The sequence below is a fragment of the Apus apus genome, chromosome 1 (genome assembly GCF_020740795.1).
Source record: "Apus apus isolate bApuApu2 chromosome 1, bApuApu2.pri.cur, whole genome shotgun sequence".
Lineage (NCBI taxonomy): Eukaryota > Metazoa > Chordata > Aves > Apodiformes > Apodidae > Apus > Apus apus.
The window spans coordinates 79,517,054-79,537,803 of NC_067282.1; positions in this window are offsets into that span (position 1 = coordinate 79,517,054).

A 20,750-nucleotide genomic window follows, 5' to 3' on the forward strand; every position below is an offset into this window, starting at 1 on the left:
AAGTTAGCATTATCGTTAAGCATTTGCAATACATTGTAGAGATACAATGTCATTTGTCCTTTGCAACCTGTGTAATTTTAACAGGTGTTAGGTGTCTCAAAACACCATAAAAAAACAGAAAATTACTACAAACAGAACCTGAGAAAACTGGTTTTCTTTTCTTTGATTGTTCTCAGCAGAACAGCTCATAAACCACAGAGCAGTTGAAGGAGAGAAATACATCATCGAGAATTTATAGTTTCTAACTTTTGACAGACACAGACATTTATAAACCACTTGGGTGGGCTCCAGGAATGCGTAGTCTGTCCTACACTGGTCAAAAGAGTGTTCACTTCTTCAAATCCTTACCTATCATGGGCTTCCACCAAGCTACAGCAGAATCTGGTTATCAGCTCCATACACAAGTTTTCATTGCCAGTAACTGAGTTCTGACTTAGGGTTCAAAACGATCAGCCTCCCTTTTGGTAGTAAAGCTCATTAAACCTAGTTGATTGAAACCAGAACCCCAACTCTGCACCCAGGCAGGAACTCTGTAAACATCTTACACATGGAGGTCATTTTTCCAACTTGAGGAAAACAGTACTCTGCTATGAGCAGCAATAGCTACACAGATATTAGTATTTTGTCTTGTCTGAAGAGGCTACTTTCATCCTACAGTTAGAGTGATTGGTCCATGATGTCGATCTGTTTCACTGCTACAAATGCAAGAATATAATTTTACTCCAGGGAAAATAAAAAATGGGCAAATGAAACAAGAAAGGAGGCTAAACATTCATGCTGAATGGACCATAAGAGATTGGAGTAATATTTATGATTAAGTTACAGCAACAACAGCACAACTGTTGTTTTCTTTTGAATGAAAAGGAAACGTCACCAGGCAGTAGTCACAGCAGTGATAAGAGGACATACAGCAAATCCAGGCAGTAAATCTGTTTTCTTACATTTATGGGTTCCTGAATGAATCTATTAGAATACATTGGAAGAAGGCAGACACTATTGCTCAGTAGAGATGGAATAAAATTATAAAGTGCAAACATGCTTTACTCAGCATTAAATATACATGTACGCACACATATACACATAAATATATAAATTTAAATATGTCCATCCCACTAAAAAAGCTAAAATTATTTTAGCTTGGAGAACTACACCAGAATTTATAGAGTGGGAAAAAGCCACACAAGGACAACTTCTTCTTTTCTCAAACAATACCGACACAAGGTAGACAGTTACAACGAGCAATTTAGAAAGGAAGAACACTGCAGATTTATAACCCATTCAAGTATGGCTGTTCAGACAAACACTGAAGTAAGATTAGTAGTTACCAAAACAAATGCAGTATAAATACATTAACAAATGTGATCCTGAAGACGAAATATCTGTAATTAAGGTAATAGAACACAGGGTGTTCACTAATTTACAGCTGGCAAAGGTATTTGATATCCACAACATATGGCAGCAATTTCTTTACAATATTTGAACAGCAGTTTTTCTTTGGGCTCTCTGCATGCAAGGACTCAAGAATTACCATTTGCATTCTACACCTCTCAGGGAAGTTGCTACCGTATCTCCACAGATAAAAAACTTTAGCACGATGAAAGAAATGGCCAGTTAACTCAAATATTTGCCATTGTCAGAGCCATTTTGTCAAGACAAGCAATACATTGGAAAAGTCTGGTGGGCAGATGAGCAGCATGTTAAAAAGCTGCTCTGCAATTATCAATATTGGAAATATTATTGTTCTCTTTTAAGACTGCTTTTGATGTAAGTTTTATTTCATATTTTTGTTTCTGTTTGCTTTGCAGAAAAAAATCCACAATACTGCATATAAATAAACACTGGTTTTCATGTTACTTACACAGATGACTCATGCTCTAGATGCAACAAAAAAAACCACAAAAAAATCAAAACTAGCTGCCCATCTGAGAAGAGCTCAAGCCATTCTCTCCCTACTCTTCCCTCCCACAAAAAAAACAACAAAGGAGTTGAAGAAAATACTACTAGCATCACATAATTCAGTTGGTCTACACTTTTATTTTACTATGTAAAGGAACTCATCATCTAAGTTCAGAGAAATTTATTGCTTTGTGGATGCCTCTTACTGTAATTAGACTAAACACAACAGAACTTTCAAGTGTTCAGCTCCTATTTTCACACTGGAACAAATGGCCAAGTATTAAAAGCACTCAGCACACTATACAGACACCAAAGCAGAGCTTTTGAAATTCAGTGACAAGAACTATTCCTAAACAAATGTAAGTCCTTAGCATCCCTGGGAACTTGCCAAATAAGAAGTTAAGCCCCTACCAACAAGACAAGGGACTTTCTACTGTAGCCAGACTCAAAAATATATTGTGAGGAAACTGAGGACATCCAGATCTGTCATACTTCCATTTACCAAAAACATTAAATAATATGTCCTTGTCTACTGAGAGGAAGACCAGGACACATCAGACTGCTCATCGTATAAGATCAGCTGGGGTACTGCATATATGCAATCATCATCCTTCAGTCCAGGATCGAATGGAGGAATTTACCTCCAGGTCAGGGGGGCAAGTTTTCCAGAAATTCCCATCACCCTCAGCTCTATTGTTCTCTGAATCAACAATTTAACACTCCATATATGCTTGTAAAAGCATTCCTGAAACTGTCACATTTACTTGGAAATATAGTTTCTCTATAATTGACAGTCACTAGAATCTGTATTTCCTATAAGCAAATAATATTAATCAGAAGCAAATGTTGGGGGGGAAGGTTTCCAGAACTGGCATTAATTACTTGTATATTATTTCATCTAACCATTTGTAGAAATCTAATCTTGCCCAAGGGATGCCACGTAGAGTCCACTCCATCATCCATGGTTTTCCTGTTGCTTGGTTTGCTCTGAGTCACTGACCATTCGGAACATCAGCCTGCACATATTCTGATGAGACTAAAAGGAGCATGTCAACAGGACAGTGCTCTTGAAGTACAGTTAGAAAATAACTACTGTGTCTTCAATTAATGCTTTTAATGGGGACAATTTCTTCCAACAATCTACCATACCTCACTCATTTGCAGAGCCGTTCTGTCAGGAACAGAGTCTTTAAAGCGTGGGAGGAACCGTATCAGCACAGGATACAATTACACAAACAATTCAATGTAATTGATGCAGCATTTTAGGCTATGATATCCTTCTGTTTCCCTAACTAGATTTAGTTACCCATGCATGCTTACTTGCCACAGACAGTAAATGTTCAGCATTCTGGAAGAATCCTCTGCTTTCAGACCTTTGCTTCTTAAGAAGCCTTCATTCAGAGCTCTCAGAATAGATGCATTTTAAATTCACAGTACATTTACCAATGGCAAACCAAAGTGATGTACTTTAATATAGAACCACAGAATATTTCATTATAATTAAAAGCAACTTCCCAATTGAGAAGCTTTCTGAAACAATGGAAGCTTTCCCACATTTAATTTTCTAGCCCCTCTTCATTGTAAACTATTATTCCTTTGCACATAAAAGTGGGGGAGGGAGGGGGGAGGAAATCAGGGGCAAGTAGGGGAAGCACAGCATTTCCAAAATAGCTGAAATAAGGAGTTCCAAAATCTTTCATTTCCAAGTTCAAAAATTTCTCAAAGGAAAGGTAGCTTCACATATTATGTGTGCATATCTATTTTTACTCTAAGGAAATGAAGCACAAGGAACTGAGCTGTATATTGTCTCAAGACCTTTAACCTGTTGGTTAGGTAAATCTCAAAGATATTGAAGATCTATGAATTTAACAAAAATTAGGTAGGAAAGAGTGCCCTTCAAACATACCCTTCCTAAACATGAGTTAGGTGTCAAGCACCAGCTCATGCCCTGTCCCTCCAGGCAGCTGGCCAGCTGGCACAAGGGGTGATGAGCCAAGCTGCTGGTCCCACTGCATGCAACAGGCAACAGGCTGTGGCTGCTGTGATGCTCTTACTGACTCCTGCCCTTCCAGCAGTAAGGGGAAGGAGTAGATGACAAGAGAAAAGGAAGCAAGAAATACAGGAGAGCTGGGAAAGTGCCAGGGCTACTGCAAGATGGACAGTACAGACAAACTTGTGGAAATGAAGCTTCAGTGAGTCGGCTGCTTATTGTCAACAAACCATGAAAAAAGTTATACTTACAGACTATGTCCTGTTAGACATCTGTATTCAGCTGCTGTACCTCAAAATAGGGTAACTTGTTAAAAAATGGCTTTTCTTTCAGGAAGATTTGAAGGCACATCTGCCTGAAAAGAAAAATATGGCACTGAAAAATGTGACAAATGTTTATGCTATGAGGACAGAAGGGTTTTTTAGTACTCAATTGAAAAGCTGTATTTCTAAAAACCATGACGTGAAAGAAAATATTCCTACAAAACACAAATTCGTGGCGTAGTTTGTGATGCTCCAACAAGTTCAAAGAAAAATTCTAGCTATGAAGATGATATTATTATGTTTAATTTATAAAAATGCAACTATAAATTAGTTATATTACAAATTACTTTAAGAAGGACTGCTAGAACTGAACATGTTTGTATTTTAAATCTGCATTTTTCACATGCACTTACATAAACACACTCACATAGACAGCGATACAACCCACGTACCACCTACTTAACTTGATTAACATTTATCCATTAGTTTTCTTTTCACATTTCCTGGAACTAGGCCATACCTACCAAACACTGTTAAAACTCAACACTAATGAAAAATTATTCCTTCAGAGAGTTTTGTACTATCCCAGTCATAGTGCATTTAAACACTAGTTCATCTTCACAAAGGCACTGTCATTTGAGTAGTTACCCCTTTTTTCTTTTCATGTATAGAAGGAAAGTAGGGAGACAGGAAGAACAAAACTCCTAAGATTAGACACAAATACAAAGTATAAAACAAACTCAAGCCACAAGAACTTAGCACTCTGCATGCTGAAGCTCAGGTACCAGAGATTATTACAAGCAGCACCCTTAGCATTCAGATGATACAGAGATCTACCCACAAGTGTCTAATACTGTTCAGTACATTCCGTGACCAGATGGAAACATCTTGCTTTAATATATGTTTTATTGGCAAAAGCAATACAGAACTCAATTCTTTAAAACTGCATTCAATTTTTTAAAAGACAGAAATATGATCATTTTATAATTCAAATCTGCATTTTGACACACTAGTCAGTATTTGCAAAATATGAGTACTAACAGAAATGTTGTAAGCAATTTCTGTTCTAACATCGAGTTCTGTTCCAGCCTGAGAGAAGACTTTGTCTCATTCACAGACACAAATATAACAATTTTGTCATGAGAAACTTAAACTGCAACATGTTCATCTGATTCCTTCTTCCAGCATTTCTTAACTTTATCTCTAAATCTGTAACATGAATACTTTTCTTTTTTATTATGCCCTCTAATGCATACACAGATGCCTACATATACAGACAAACTTACCCCACCTTCAGCCAGTCTGTGGGTTTCAAATATTCAGTTCTGCCATTTCAACTAATGGAGTGCCTGTTAGGAAATAGGGACTGCACAGTGCTATTGTATAGTGTGAAAAATGTGAAGGCTTTGGTTTAATCCTCAGTTTACTAGGAAAGTCTGTTCAGCCCTTCTATCACATTCCTCTCCCACTGTCTTTAGCCCACTCAGTCTTCAGATCTCATCCTCCCACAGGTGAGGGCAAACAATACGCTCAGTTCAGACACAACTTATTTGGTCATCACAGCTTAGTCTAACTACGAACACTGAGGTGAACAGTTTCAGAAGCACAAAGTGGAGCAAAACCTTGTTTTCTATTGTCTCCTTTCAATCCACAAAGAATAAAGTAGGGGGGGAAACATTTGATATTATAGGCAATTGAAAACATAATTTTAAATACTTTTTTAAACCCTGAAGTTAGGAAATATGTTTTCTTCTTCATATATATATATATATCATATGATATATCCGATCATATATATCTAAATGCACTCTGCACATTCAGTCTACAAGTTCATACATGTTTGCTGGTTATAAAGCCATCAGATTAGTGACAGCAGTAAAAGACAAAGAGAGAAATTTACAAGCATGTACTGGAACAAATGTAAGGTTACCCATGTGGTACCCATTTTATTCCTTCAGGCATACTTCTTAAATTATATGATTACATACTTTATTCTTGGAGAATGCATTCAATTTGCCACTTGAATGTCAGGTAGTGGAAAAAATATAGGTAATTATTATTTTAATCATCACTCTTCAAGTGATTAACTTTTACTTAATGAAAGTATTCATGAAAATCTCTTTCCAACTTCCATTTCACTCACTATACATGGTTTGTTATGTCCAGTAAGGGTTCAAACAACCTCTCTGTTATAGAGGCACCCTTTTGGGCCGTCTCTATACTTTTAACGCAGCGCCTGACTTCAGACAAAACTAAGACATCTACCTGCAAAAATCTTGAGCTGATTTGTCTTTATTCAAGTAACAAAAATACTGATCTAAACCAAATTACTCATAATGCAACAGCATATATTTGAGATACCAGTTTAGGGAATGGATTCATCTGTATTAAAGCAAAGCACCATCAGATAACAGTGCTCTGAATTTTCTTTGGGATCCTGATAGGAACTCTATTCACTTCTGCCTATAATTCTGCCCCAGAGTGGAAAATCAAGCCTGAAGCAGAAGAGTATCTGTGGATGTTTTCTCCTGACTACATTTTTATGGGCTACCAATGGCTGTTCTGGGTACTTCTCCACAGTCAAAGTAGGTAATCTGCAACAACTGCTACTCTTGATTTAATTTTATTTTGGTATAGCTTACATTTTACTTTTCAGAAAAGAACCATAAATGTAACCATCCAAAGAAGACAAGCAACCTGTGCTTGTTTTCACAATGTACGGAATTATCACATAGCTGATTTATTATGGGAACAGTAACTAACAGCAAGTCTTCAGTCCAAATTAAACTAAGTAAAATTAATACTTCAATAACCAACAATCTTCCATCAAATTATGAAGATAATCAGAAAATATTTCATTCCTCTGGACAGCAGACAACTCTTCTCTACTTTTCTTCTACCAATTTATTTCTCAAGTACCAGGCAAGCAGGCTTCCATCTCTTCTCATGAGAGGCTTTTCCACAGCATATCTCCTTTAAGGGCAGATTCAGCTCTCATTTCCACAGGTGTAAAACTCCCGTGCCAGCTCTAAGCCAGTGATGGATCACCCTGTAGGGGAAGGCTTCCTCCAGAGTACTGATTAGATCAGTATCTTTGGGATTGGATTCACAATAGCAGCACAGCTTGAAGACACCAGCAACACACACATAATCAAGTTAATTACAGCTGCAATATGCAGTTTTATCAAAAGGGAGAATGTGGTTATCTTAGAAAACCTCTTTTCTAGCTTGAGAAATATAAAAAAAGTTTGTGTATTACTAATTGCAGAACCACATATTCCAAAATCAAAAACAAAACAAAAGAAACAATAAACAAACCCACAGAATCCAAACCTCTGCTTTATATTTTCCACAAATAAGGTAGAAGTACTAAGTTTCCCTCTTTAAGCACAAATTCTAAATGTTCTTTTTCTGACAAAAGGCACAATACCAAAAAAAACAGTGACAAACTTGGGGGTTTTGTTTTCAATAGGAAAATAACACACACCAAACCATTCATAGCTGAGGTCTGAACTAGATTTTTGGGCCAGATATAAAAGGATCTTCCTATCTGAGTCTGTAGTTCTCATGATCCACTGAACTACAGACAAGTATTGGCATTTCTGTACACAGCTTAATTTTGCTTAGAAAATAGTTCCACAATATAGAAAGAAAAATTTCAATAACAGACCATGCATTTTATTCTAAGTCTTGACTTCCACAATTTTTTGTTTTGTTTTTATCTGAGAAAGGTTAAAATAACTTATGGGCATTGATATTGATATTATAATATGCATAAAATTCTCATCTCCTGTTCAGGTTACAACACTGTATGTCTTTTACTAGTATGCATTTATTTATAATTTTCTTTCTAGATTCCAGCAAATGTTACAGTGGATATTTTTACTACCAATATAAATATTCAATCACTTTTTAATCTTCCTATATTGCCCTGCATAATAACTTGTTGCAATAAATTCCACAGGTTAATTATGTGCTGCAGAAAGACTTATCTGCAAGTGTCAAATTTATAAGTTTTGCTTGAAATTCATTCCAAGTTAATTCCAAGCATGCACATTTCCCCCCACAATTATTAACTTCTATCAGGTATCTGTTTTCTCTTCGAATGCAGTTAAAACACCTCTGTTTCTTGAGGCTTTCTCTATTATTTTAATACTCAGCCTCAAAGTTATCTGCAGAAAATAAATGCAAACTTTTAGATGTGTTGGCCAGCTTCCTAATTACAGAACTGCTTTATGATTTTGTTTAATAATGAAAAGTAAAATTCCATATGGGAAATAAAAATTTAAAAAGTGGAAAAGAGGAAAAATTAAATCTGTTCTTTAAAAGAAATTCAGCAAACTGACCTCCACTTGTTAACATCAAATAACTGGAGTGGGTGGATAAAAGTTTTTAATTGTAGTGTTCAAAAACTCTTAGGCTCTGCCTGAAGACAACTAGAAGTATGAAGCAGCCTCTTGAAGAAAAAATTTCTGAAACTGTTCTAAATGTAACATTCATCTTTTAATTGAAAACAATTCACTGCCAAAAGTTACAGAGCCTTTCAAGTATTTTTGTACATACTAAATGACCCTGTCCCAGTAAAAGCAAAAGGCAACATTCTCAATTTTTGTTTGTAAACAATTTATCTTTTTTGCTTTCTGGAGCCTTGAGGGTCCAGAAAACCTTCAAGGGTTGTAAGGTGGTTTTATGTGGTAACAGATATTACATAACAGGGTCTGAGCACTATTGAGAGCATCTCAATACTGGGTTTACATAAAAAATTAACTCTGGTCTATTTACCAACTCTAGTGCCCATGCTAAAAATGCGTGATTCTGTGTAACCCTAGAAGTCAATGTCTACAGGGTGGTATATCTAACTATCTTGATTTTAATTGTTATCTGACTTTTACTCTGATTACTTATACCAATGTACCCAAATGCAATGTTTTTCAGTTACACTTTCAATTAAGTGATTCAGGTAAGGAAATAAATGCAATATAATTAGATACTTAGACTCAGTTAAATACTAATTGAAGGCCTTACTTGAAAGTAAATGCTACTGATTTTTCTACTGAAAACCAAACAAAAGACAAATATCAGGTTTTCTTTTTAAAGAAACTACTTTGTACATTAATTTATGATCTTCTTGCTAAAGAGAACATGTTACGGTATTTTCTCACAGAAGATGTCTACTCAAAAAGCACTGTGGATCTGAAACAATGGGTATCTTAAAGTTATAAAAATTACCTTTAAAGAAAGTACTTGCCCTGAAGAACTTCACGGAAATTAAACAGTATTTTGATTATTAACTGGGAGAAAAATGCAGTAAATATATTGAATAAACAACTATATTGTATGCAGTTTTCACAGTGATGCCCATTTTCTTAATTTTCTTAATGAAACAGAAGCAAAGAAGCAAATGCAGTATTTTAATAGTACTGCACATGCTACGCACACAAGGATTGAAATTAATCATTTCACTTACCACAATTTTCTATTTGTAGAAACTCACTTATTAATAAGACTTAATCCCAAAAGGCATTGGCATATTAGAAAGCAGAACCTGAGTCTAGAATGTTTAGTAATGTAAAAGTTTACCAATATGTTTTTCCTTGCAAGTTTCAATTATTTGTATAGCCATAAAACATCTCAAAACTGAGAGAAAAAGAACTGTCTTCTTGCAACTATTCCCTTCTTTGTCACCTTTTGTAAAGCATCCTCCCTTTTCTCAATAGCACTCTAAGTGAACAGCAGGTTTCTCACATCTTCAAAGTGAGATCAGGAGGAAAATGGAAAGTATTGCCACTTACAATATCCATGCATTCATTTTACATAAAAAGAAAAAGTAGACCTGAAAGAAAGATGTAAAATTATTTCCTCTGGAATCACTCATGAAGTTACTCGAATGACATTATGCACCAAGTATACCTCTGACAGCCTTTGTCTTTTTCATCCATCACTAATAATATAAACTACAGTGTATGGTATTCTCTTTGGCTCTGTATGTCAAAGTAACAATAATAAACTCTTTTAAATAAAAAAAATAATAATTGTATTTCTATACTACTTTTCCTGCATATATGTCAATATTAAAAAAAATAATAAATCTATAGAGATACTGTTACCATTTTGATAGACACAAAAGCAAGACAATGAGAAGTGAAACAAATGTAACTCAACAAACCAAGGATATATTCATCCAGATCTGAAGCATTCTGAGAATTAATCTAGCACACTAATTTTTAATTTACTTAACCACATCTGAGTGAAGGGACACGGGTTCAGAATGCAACTGTATTTTTATGCTCAGATGTTCCTGTTAGTTCTCTTAAGTCTATTTTGAAATTGAAAGCTCTTCACCTTAAGCTTACAGAATGCAGACCTGTATCACAGCAGAATCTCATCTGGTCCAAAGTACTACAGTACACTGCACTCTACAGAGTTAATTGCCTGCTACATCTGGTATTTCTGATCTAGTACAAAGGCAAAACAATTCCAGGACCAGTGTGCCTAATAACCAGTTTTTCCTTTTCAGCAGTCTCTTTCATTTTGTGCACATTATTAAAGAAAAGACTGACTCCAGCAGAAGGCACCTAGACTTGCTTTTTTGATTTCACAGATGGGGAACTTTTCTTTTGAACTTCTTTCTGACCTGACACAAATATATAAGCTTTCAACAGAATAGGTTGCACATGTACATAAAATGGAGAAAGAATCCTGATGAGCAGGCATCAGTAGCTTGCTGGAAGCTCTCAGCTGCCTACCCGTCCACACCAGCAATGGGCAGTAGGATGTCAGGGGTTCCAAAATCACAGTTCAATGGTCACACAGAAAAAGAAAAGGAAACCTGCACTGCACCAACGTCAAGGGCCTTCTGCTATCAATGCAACATCGCATTTTTCTATGCTGAACGTGAGGAAGATCACACTTACTGAAGCAAACAGAGGGCGTTGCAGCAAGCTGTGCTGGGATGAGTTCTGGGCAATATTCAATATAAGTCTTGAAAAGAGTCAGAAAAACTCCAAGCACTCTAGATTATCCAGGGGTGGTGAGAAGCCGCACACTGGCATGGTGGAAAACTTCGGAGGCTGTAAGTTTTTGTCAAAGATACCTGTATATACTTTTCTAAATAACTTTTGTTACCAGACTGCAATGAAATTCTAAAGCCTTGTTCTATTTCCCCACTCATAAAAGGTAGATATACCATTTGTCTCGAAAAAAAAAAAAATAATCACTCTTGTTCTATGTCAGCAATCTTCAACTATCAGAAAAAATCTGACTGTAAGGAAGTGAACTATCTTTCAGATACGTCCAATATCAAATGACTAAAATTTATATTATCATATTTTTCTAGCATCTTTCCCATCACAGAAAAGCAAGAGACAAGACGCATAACAGAGCAAACATAGTGCAAAAGTCTTTACAGCACTTTCCTTTCCAAGCAGCAGTATTTAAATGCTTTTAAAAATAAAGAATAATGAAACTGCTTTTTGCCCTCTTCCTTCCCACAAAGCATTCCAGAAATAACACAAAACAGAGACACCTGGAATTGTATAAAGCCATATGGAGAGAGAAAAAAAATACACAAAATACAGATTAATAGTCTTCTTATTCTTATATTCTCAGAATTGCAGTTGTTGGGTGTCACCTGGATACATTCCAGGTGCCACTTAAAAGCCAGTGCCAAGTAAGACATTGGCAAAAAACACTGACTTGACTCCTCCACACTCACGAAAAAAAAACAAGGCATTGCCCACAAGACACTTGTTTCACACCATTACATCTACACACACACAGAGAAGCCCAAGTTGACTGAAAAACTTCATCGGGAAATCCTGGGGTCAGTCTCTGGTTTTGCTCTGTTCTTTATTCAATCAAGCCTTTGACAGTCTCTAAGAAATAAAGTTTAGGTATTTAGGATCTGGCTCTTCTCGACCACCAGGACCAGGGAGGTGATCCTTCCCCTCTACTCAGCTTTGGTGAGGTCTCACCTCAAGCACTGTGTGCAGCTTTGGGCACCACAGTACAGGAAGTACATTGAGGTGCTGGAGAGGGTGCAGAGAAGGGCAACTGGGTTGATGAGGGGTCTGGAGAACAGGTCTTATGAGGAGAGGCTGACGGAGCTGGGGCTGTTCAGCCTGGAGAAGAGGCTGAGGGGAGACCTCACTGCTCCCTGCAAGTACCTGAGAGGATGTGATGGTGAGGGGGGTGCTGGCCTCTTTTTCCTAGTGACCAGCAAGCAATGGGATCCGGAAATGGGGTCAAGTTGCACCAGGGGAGGTTGAGGCTGGATATTAGGAAAAATTTCTTCACAAAAAGAGTGGTGAGGCATTGGAACAGGCTGCCTAGGGAGGTGATGGTGGCATCGTTCCTGGAGGTGTTAAAAAAACAGGTAGATGTGGTGCACTTCAGGTGATGGTTTAGCGGTTGGGGGTTGTAGAGAGGATGGTTGAACTTAATGATCTTGAAGGTCATTTCCAAACTTGATGATTCTGGATTCTGTGACACCTAACTTTAAATCCTGCAATCACCAGGACCACAGCTATCTCAGGAAATGGAAAAATTCTGCTTTCTTCCTTTTCTGTCCCTGCAAGTGGCATTAAGGACCCATGTAAAAGATTCAAAGAACACCCTACTCTCTTTTTTTTTTTTACCCTCAACGAGTAACAAAACTGTGAAAATTCATCTTAGCTTTCCTTTAAATTGCCCTTTTCCTTCTTTCAGTGAGAAATTGGAGACAAATACTGGTTGTGCCAGGTCAAAACACTGTCCCTTGTTCTAGCAACTCCCTTTGAGAATTTATGTGAATGTCTGCTTTTAAAATGGCAGAGGGACCAGAACCAAAGCATTGGACAGCTTCATAGGGAGTTTAAAACTCTGCCAAGTGCTGCCAGCAATGCACAAAATTGCTTTTAAAAACTCAATTATTAGAATAATAGATCTTTTGTATTCATGTAACCCAGTAACATTTTCATTTACAATATTTATTAAGCATCCTTTGCATTCATTTGCATTCACAGATTTCAAAGAAAATTACAACAGTAATGTTTCCCTAAATGATCCTCACCCGTTATGACTTATTTTAGCCTCTCTTTTATGCATACACTTACAATAAGGCAAATTTCTGGGAAGGTAATAAAAGAATTGCTCTCATTCTTTTGTGATATTTCCTATCCCCAGACTATAGAGCAAAGACTTCAGAAAAATGCAGCACACTGCTCATTTTTATGTGGTGACTACTATCACACTCATTTTAATGTAATCACATTATTTACCATCTGTTCTTTGTTTAGCCAAAATAGATTTTCTACATAGTTCATTTGGACACTTGAGACAAATAAGCTATTTATTCCCATCAGTTTAATGTTACAGCTACTAGAATTTTAAAAAGAAAATATTTTCCACAGGAAAACATGCTCTCAAATATTCTCTAATGTAATATATTTCTGAATAATGGTACCTCGTTTTATTACCACCTTTTAAAAAAGAAACTATTTATATTCTTTGCTCTTTTTCAAGGTCTTGGATCGAGAGCTTTAAAGATGCTTAGGACTGCATTTCAAAATTAACTCAGACAAACAACTTTTCCAAGTTGACAAGTTTCTCAGATTCACTTACTTGAGAAGAGAAGCTGTCCATACAAGTAAGTATTAATCACATTAAGGGAGAATCAGGCCCACTCTACACTACTCAAGAAGTTATGACAGAAAGGTTTTATGCAGCATATTTAATATGTAGATTAGAAGAGAGAAGCCTTATAAATAAGGGGAACCTGATTGGACATTTTCCAGTTTAAAAAAAAAATAAAATATCAAAAAAACTATCAATGATAATGCAATTGAGACAGTAGCATTCTGCACAGCAAGAAATGAGAAAGAAGGAACACAACCCTGAGGCTCGACAGAAGCACAGCCAGAAGTGTGTGTGAACAACAGGGTAGCAAATAATTATGCCTGATTTCTTACTAAAAAAACTCAGGACAACCTTCTTTTAAAGTTGCCGCTAGAAGAAGGACTATTGCGTAATAAATAATAAATAAAAACGAAAATAGCATAAATTGAAAGGACTTTCCACAACTGAAAAAATTTTGCTGGCGGTATCTTAAGATATGTCTATTTCTGCACACTAGATAATTTGTAACTTCTGTTAAAAGGTAATATGGTTTTCTACCACCACTTTATTATTTAACAGAACTGATTTATATATCCCTTTATTAAAACATAAGTCGTGCAACAGATGTACCATTTTACAGCATACAAAGAACCTGATTAACATCATATATGGTATCCAAGTCTTGGACTCAGTGTACAATGAACTTTAAGTAATTTCCCCTTTGCACTTTTAGGTTTTGTCACAGCCTCACAGATGTGCTACAATCTGAGTTCTTCTGAAGTTCAAGTTGCTGCAATCCCTATCTTCTAACATTTAATCACCTCAGCTATCTACAGAAGTACATGATAGAATGCAGTTCTCACAAAGAAGTTCAGTATCACTCATGTTAAATTCTACATATTAAAATGAGGATTAAAATACAAACTATTATAATTTTTATACTTGCATGAATGAAGAAATACTGAGAATACATTGACAGTGGATTGAGTTTGTTCAGACAAAACCTAGTGTTGAGTAAACAGGAAGCAAGCAGAGAAGCCTATATGCATTTCTTTATAAGGATGAAAGGGTCCTAGTTTCTCTAAAGTGACTCAAGTGCTTGCTGGTGCAGTTTGCACCAGATTGTCATCACCCAATAGTTTTATAACATTAGATAAATTTCAGAGCTTTTTTGTTTTCTAAATCAGAGACATGCTGAATGGCAGATTCTCGGAGGGAATCTGTGGTAAAGTCTGCAGGGACCCAATACTTGGCCTTAAAGAAATTACATTCCCTGTGCCATTGTATTAGTATGGGAAAATTGCAAAGATTATATAAAATATCTTGATTTATCAATCTCTTACCCAATTAGTAAAAGCAATATAAATCAAGACCCATTTTTAAGCTTCAGGTCTATGCATTTTGACTTATTTTTTTGGCTTGTTTTACTTGCTTGAAGTAGTGTTGTCACTATGTTGCTTGCTTTCAAAGCCATTTAAGTTGTTAGAATCATTAACACGAATATTTAGCAACTACAGTATGAAACTGGTTTATACCAATAGAGCTTCACTATAGCAGTCAGATGGTGGATAGACTAAATACCTTTCTTACTCAGTTTGCAAATTCTACTGAATGTTAAGGTTTTTTTGTCAAATAGTTTATCCCATATACTTAAAATTATGTTACTAAGCTGAAGTAAATTCAGCTGCAAAAAAACCTAATTGTCATAACTTGTCCTCACGTTGGTGTCCTCTACAGTTGTCTACATATACAATGTTTATTGCTGAGATATACCCTATTTTCTATTGAAAGATGGCAAATTCTAATCAGTAAATTATAAATACCAGGCTTGAGGTACTGACAATCTACTGAAGTACCCAGGTCTAGAAGTCACCCTCTGGCTCCCCGAGATCAACTCCTTGTAGGTATGTAGCCCATAACATCAACCCAAACAGATCTTGTATGCACTGTAATCCTCAAAAGATCTCACAGTATGCTTAAAAATTAAGGCACATAACAAAAAGCAAATTAAGATAAATCAAACATCATAAAATGATGTGGAAGAGATTAAGAGACTGCACTGTAACCTTCCCTTCATTTTACAAAATACAGTCAAAGTTGTACAGATGACCAAAATCTGCAGAAGAGTCAAAAAGCAGAGTCTCAGGCCAAGGAGGCAGATAAAATGTAACAATAGTGCAAAATGCAGCACAGCACTTCACTCTGCAGGTCATCTGGAGATCTGAACCTTCTTCAGAGTTTCAAAGGAGCTAAAGAAAACTCCAAGAAATCAAAATGGTTCTCAAAAGCACATCTTCTAGCCCTTGCAAACTGTTGGAGGATATCAGAAGTGCATGGTTCATTCAGTACAAGTTATGACAAAACAGATAAAACAGAAAAAAAACACAAAACAAACCCACACAACTAACAAAACAAAACAAACTCAAACCAAACAAAAATGCAAACAAACAACAAAAAACCCCAAAACTCAAGAAAACAGGTTTATGGTCTGACTTAAGTGGCACATACAACCTGCAGTTGCTGAACTGTTTCAGAGCTCAATCCACTATGGCAGAAGACTGACTTATAAACCACATTTTGAAGATCTACTTGCACAAAACTTTAGTTTCAATTAAATCAAGCAAGGAGGATCAAGAGTTGGTTTTCTGAAAATCTTTTTCCTCTTGAGCTCTATTTTAAAGGAAAACTAAAAACTGAAGTTTGCACTAAATTAAACTAAGAGCACATTGAAGTTTCCTAATAAGTTGACTTTCAGCTAGTTCATCTCAGTCTCTGCTTACACAATTAGATGGAAATCTGGAGTTGCAAAGGGCAAAAATAACAGGAAGCAACAAGTGCTGCTGCCTCTTTCCCCTCCAAATTTGACCTAAGGGGATGGAGGGTAGGGATGTGGAACAAACCAAAAGAACCCAACAGGAAAATTGGTAGTAAGAGACCTGGTCTTCCTCAAGTTGCTCTTATTTCTGCCTCCATCATAACAATTTTTGAGCAAGTCCTTACCCTCTTAGCTTGGACGCTGCAAACAACACAAGTTTACTGACTTACACACTACACTTCCAGGTATATTAAGAGGCCATAACTTACAACCCTGCTACAAGGATGCTATTACTCACTGAGTTGTACTGCTTTAGGCGTAAGTACGTCAAAAAGTACATTTGGCTGTTCACTACTCCATTGTAAAATCAGGACTGAACTTCGATCATGGTTTATCCCCAGTGGGCAATTCAGCCCCATGCAGCCATTCATTCTCCCCAGAGGGACAAGGGAGAGAACTGGAAGGGTAAAAGTAAGAAAACTCGTGTGTTTCAAATTATCAACACTTATAAGCCATGTACTACAGGGGAGGAGCTTTAAGCTGGATAGTAACAGAAACTGGCTCACAGATAACAGCATGTTTCACTAACCCACTGCTGGGCAAAACTAACAGGATTCATTATATATATACCACATTTCTGTCATAGTGCTGTATAGCACCTATTATGTTACTTCATAACACATGTAAAAACACTCTGATAATCATGGCCCTATCAACATTTACCTTATGTTCCCAAGTTATTTTACAGCAACTGACAGTAAGAAGTTTAAGTAGGGTGTAGGGTGGTTGTTTAAACAGAAACTGGATTGATCTATACTTGAGAAGCAGCAAAATATTTTTTTTCTAAGTCCATCAACCATTAAAGTAACAGATACTATCAAAAAAACTGGTGTGATACAATTTTTTTTATAATCACACATTGCTCTGTGGAGGTAGGAGAGAAGCAAATGCTATTTAAAATTATACAGATTTTTGGCTACAGACTGAACTCTTTTAAATTATATATTATTACATAAACTGTTGTGTGACCCATTTCTCATTTTTCTCAGTTTAATGGAAAAAAATATTTTTTTAATGAAGACCTGCAAAGAATCACAAACTTTTACTATACAATGTTGCACGCATGATAGTATCTGCTACTTTAATACACCCCTTTTCTGTGTGTGTGTGTGCATGTATATGCATTTGAAAAAATATTCATCCAACTCTCTACATGGGAAATGGAATGCACTGGAAGATTAGAGATGGGAAAATGCCAAAGAGTATGTACAATACGAGATTCCCAATACATAAAGCTGCAATACTGTGTTCTGAAGCAGAAACATAGTATGTAACACATTAATAGTAAAGTTGGGGAACTGTCAAAGACTCAATTATTTCTCAAACTCTTTGAAGATACAAAAAAAAGTACAACTGTAATGCACACAGAGGCAAATGCTACTTTCTAACAGAATCATAAATCTGAGAAAAAAAAAACAAAATTAAAAAATGTTCAAATTGAATCCTGTATAGAACAAAAATCGAGTGAACAGCACTCACTGTTGTACAACCAAAATAATGGAGAGCAGAGCAGAGGGAGAGAAAAATCAGCAAATCAAAGTAATATTATTCTGTTAAAATTGAATTCTATTTGGGTAAATATTGCTTTTAGAGGTCATATTTGTGCAATCAGGATATTTGACAATCATCCAAGCAATAGCTGCTTCTTGGAAGGTATGGACAAAGAACAAAGTAATTCTAAGCTACAGTCAATGTAAAATATGTCTTTTCTAGATATTCATGAAATTCCACGATGATAAACACTGCCTGGAATCTCAAAACCCTTTCACAGTTGATCAAGCTGATCAAAAGGCAGATTAATAAAACATGCTTCATCATAGAATCCTTAAGGGACCAACCTTAAGGTATGATATCCATTCAGTAGTTAATGACTGAGGAGATTTAACTGACCTTCCTTTAATTAACAAAATTATATTCCAAAGTGTTACTCAGAAGGAAACAGGAACATTGTTTGGTGTAATTGCTTAGTACTTTGGTAACTTCATGTGATTTAAAATTTCCTATGCTTTTCTAAAGCCACTGGTTCATCAAGATATACAGAATAAGTTAGTCATTTAAAGACTTAAAACAGGAGAAACCTGAAAGTGTGGCACAACATGGTCAATGTTTCTCCTTATTTGCAAAGGAGATCTAGGTTCAGCTACTCAACTGTACATTCTTATAGGAAAAATACATCCACCTCTATCAAAAGGAATTAAAATTCACTGAAAATAAGTTTTAGGTGATGATGCAAAAAAGAAATGTAATACTTTTTTGAGTTCTGTGTTGCTTTAGAAACTGGCAAACATTATGCTCTTTTTTTCTGTCCACAAGACCAGTTTAATATCTTACTAATATTTGCCTACCGAAACATTTTCTATAGCTGACATTTTCTCAAACACCAAGAACTTTGGTAGTGACACAGTTTCTCAGTTATGACTGTAATAGGATGACACAGCTGTTGCCATTTACAGATATAATATACTGTTATGATAAAAGAGCATGTCTTGGAACTGGAAATCTCCTGAGCATGCAGAAAGAAAAAAAGTCATGTGTTTTTTTAAAATAGTAATTTCTTTTCAGAGGAACTTTCAATTTCAAGCATTTGTCACATCTACTTCAAACACACAATGCAGAGTTAAGGCACAGTAAGAAAATACCATCTCCTCCTTGGACAGCTTACTCAAAAAAGCAAACAGCCTTAACAGGGTTTTATCGAAGCAAGAAGAAATGTGATTAAAATACATTTCTCAGTTCATGAACTTCAGTTTACAAAAGCACATTAAAAACTCATGAAAATGAAAATGCTGTACTTCCTTGAAGGTTTTCTTTCCACAGATTGTTCTGCAGTCCCTGTGGTTTGCAGACAGTTCTAAAACTGCCTGAAGTAGATGATAAGATATGCCATACACTTGAACCTATTCTAAAAACTGTGAGCTATTCACAGTGAGAAGTGCTTCAGTGCTAGGCACTGTGCATGCACACAGCAGAAGACACTTTTCACCCAAAGGAGCTTGTAACTTTGACAGACATGTAGAGAAAGCACATAAAGCACTCAGCTAAAGACAAGGGCTGTGGCATAAAGCTCAAGAATCTTAAAAGAAGGTTCCTGAGGAAGCTTGTGAAATTGATCTTCAGACAATGTGATTCCTTCCAATGCCCACCCTTTCTTACTGGCCAGGTTGGTTTTGGAATGTAAAATTGCGCTCACCCCATTTGACAACAAGTTTTGTTTAACTTTCTGCTCAGATTTAAGCTGGGCACAAACAAAGCAAAAACTAAAACAGCAAAAATTTCAGTTAACTTGAGAAATAATATATGCTTGCAGCAAAAAATGACAATAGCATCAGAGCCTCTATTAGGAAGACCATTGCCAGCATGTCAGGGGATGATCCTTCCCTTCTGCTCCGTATTGGTGAGGCCACATCTGGAGTACTCAGTCTAGCTCTGAGGTCCCTAATACAAGAAAGACATGGACTTACTGGAGCCAGTCCAATGTAGGACTAAAAAGATGACAGACTTGAAGCATCTGTCACTTAACAGAAGGCTCAGAGAGCTGGGACTATTCAGCCTGAATAGCCAGAAGTGTAAGCTTAGGGAGAATGTGGTAAGTGAGGAGAGGGAGTGAGGAGGGAGACAAGAATAGATGTCAATGGCAAGGAGGCAGTGGGCACAAATTCAAACACACAAAGTTTAATTTGAACACAAAAGAACACTTTTTTCACTGTGAAGTTCGCCAAATACTGGAATAGGTTGACCAGAGACATTATGGAGTGTCCACCCAGAAGATATTCACAGCACTGAGCAATCTGCTTCAGCTGATCCTGATTGAGGAGGGGGCTTAGCCTAGATGACCTAAAGAGATCCCTTCCAACATTAATATTCTGTGCTTCTGTGATATCAGTATACTGTGGTTATCATCCAATTCACAGACTCTAGTCTATGTAATTAATTCTTGGCAGATTCCTTTTGATTCACAATAGAACTGCCAGATGTTTTGCAATTAATAATGAGTATGATAATTTTTATTCTCTTTTAAAATATTTCCAGCTATACTAATTATTTTATAGCTAAATATAGTAAATGATGTTCCAAAATACACACTTTAAAAACCAAAGTTTTCTGCTGATTTGCTGTACTTCTGCTTTCTCAC